This window comes from Triticum aestivum, chromosome 1D (assembly GCF_018294505.1).
Source record: "Triticum aestivum cultivar Chinese Spring chromosome 1D, IWGSC CS RefSeq v2.1, whole genome shotgun sequence".
Lineage (NCBI taxonomy): Eukaryota > Viridiplantae > Streptophyta > Magnoliopsida > Poales > Poaceae > Triticum > Triticum aestivum.
In genome coordinates, this window is record NC_057796.1 from 83,620,049 (window position 1) to 83,622,630 (window position 2,582).

Sequence of the window (2,582 nt, forward strand, 5' to 3'; positions counted from 1 at the left end):
GGAACCCCCGGGGGGAAGATATGGGCCATAAGAGGGGAACACACCAGCCCAAAAGGGGTGGCGCGCCCCCTCTTAGGCAGGAGGCCAAATAGGAGAAGGAAAAAGGGGGGGTTCGGCCCCCCTTCCTTTCTCTCTTCCCCCTTCCCTTTCTTCTCTGGTGGAAAAAGGAAAGGGGGGCGCCACTTGGGGAAACCCCAAGTAGAATTCAGATCCTACTTGGGGCGCCCCCTGGCTGCCTCTCCTCCCCTCCTACCTATATATATGTGTGGAGGGGGGCGCCTAGAACACACAACATCAATTGTTAGTCGTGTGCGGCGCCCCCCTCCACAGTTTACACCCCCGGTCATATTGTCGCGGTGCTTAGGCGAAGCCCTGCGAGGATTACTTCACCATCACCGTCACCACGCCGTCGTGCTGACGGAACTCATCTACAACCTCGACACCTTGCTAGATCAAGAAGGCGAGGGACGTCACCGAGCTGAACGTGTGCAGAACTCGTAGGTGCCGTACGTACGGTACTCGGTCGGTGGAGCGCGAAGAAAGTTCGACTACATCAACCGCGTTGTGAAATGCTTCCGCATACGGTCTACGAGGGTACGTAGATACACTCTCCCCCCTCGTTGCTATGCATCTCCTAGATAGATCTTGCGTGAGAGCCAGGTCTATGCGTAGATGATATGCACGAGTAGAACACAAAGAGTTGTGGACGGTGATAGTCATACTGCTTACCACCAATGTTTTATTTTGATTTGGCGGTATTGTTGGATGAAGCGGCCCGGACCAACCTTACATGACCACGTTCATGAGACCGGTTCCACCGACAGACATGCAACTAGTTTTGCATAAAGGTGGCTGGAAGGTGTCTGTTTCTCCTACTTTAGTTGAATCTAATTTGACTGCGGCCGGTCCTTGAAGAAGGTTAAAATAACAAACTTGACGAAACACCGTTGTGGTTTTGATGCGTAGGTAAGAACGGTTCTTGCTAGAAGCCCGTAGCAGCCACGTAAAACTTGCAACAACAAAGTAGAGGACGTCTAACTTGTTTTTGCAGGGCATGTTGTGATGTGATATGGTCAATACATGATGTGAAATACGTTATTGTTGGGGAACGCAGTAATTTCAAAAAAATTCCTACGATCACGCAAGATCTATCTAGGTGATGCATAGCAACGAGAGGGGAGAGTGTTGTCCACGTACCCTCGTAGACCGAAAGCGGAAGCCTTATGACAACACGGTTGATGTAGTCGTACGTCTTCACGATCCGACCGATGCTAGCACCGAAGGTACGGCACCTCCGCGATCTGCACATGTTCAGCTCGGTGGTGTCCCACGAACTCTAGATCCAGCTGAGGTCGAGGGAGAGTTTCTTCAGCACGACAGCGTGATGACGGTGTTGTTGAAGTTACCGACGCAGGGCTTCGCCTAAGCACTACAACGATATGACCGAGGTGGAAATCTGTGGAGGGGGCACCGCACACGACTAAACAATCAACTTGTGTGTCTATGGGGTGCCCCCTCCCCCGTATATAAAGGAGTGGAGGAGGGGAGGGTCGGCCCTCTCTATGGCGCGCCCAAGGGGGAGTCCTACTCCCAGTGGGAGTAGGATTCCCCCCCTTCCCTAGTTGGAGTAGGAGAAGAAGGAAGAGGGAGAGGGAGAGAAGGAAAGGGGGGGCCCTTCCCAATTCGGATTGGGCTTGGGGGGGGGGAGCCCCCACCTTGGCCGCCTCCTCCTCTCTCCCACTAAGGCCCAATAAGGCTCATTGACCCCCGGGGGTTCCGGTAACCTCCCGGTACTCCGGAAAATGCCCGAACTCATGCGGAACCATTCCAGTGTCCAAACATATCCTTCCAATATATCGAACTTTATGTCTCGACCATTTCGAGACTCCTCGTCATATCCGTGATCACATCCGGGACTCTGAACAACCTTCAGTAAATCAAAACACATAAACTCGTAATATCGATCGTCATCGAACGTTAAACGTGCGGACCCTACGGGTTCGAGAACTATGTAGACATGACCGAGATTCATCTCCGGTCAACCAATAGCGGAACCTGGATGCTCATATTGGCTCCTACATATTCTACGAAGATCTTTATCGGTCAAACCGCATAACAGCATACGTTGTTCCCTTTGTCATCGGTATGTTACTTGCCCGAGATTTGATCGTCGGTATCTCAATACCTAGTTCAATCTCGTTACCGGCAAGTCTCTTTACTCGTTCCGTAATGCATCATCCCGTAACTAACTCATTAGTCGCATTGCTTGCAAGGCTTATAGTGATGTGCATTACCGAGAGGGCCCAGAGAGACCTCTCCGACAATTGGAGTGACAAATCCCAATCTCGATCTATGCCAACTCAACTAACACCACCGGAGACACCTGTAGAGCATCTTTATAATCACCCAGTTACGTTGTGATGTTTGATAGCACACTAAGTGTTCCTCTGGTATTCGGGAGTTGCATAATCTCATAGTCATAGGAACATGTATAAGTTATGAAGAAAGCAATAGCAATAAACTAAACGATCATAGTGCTAAGCTAACAGATGGGTCAAGTCAATCACATCATTATCTAATGA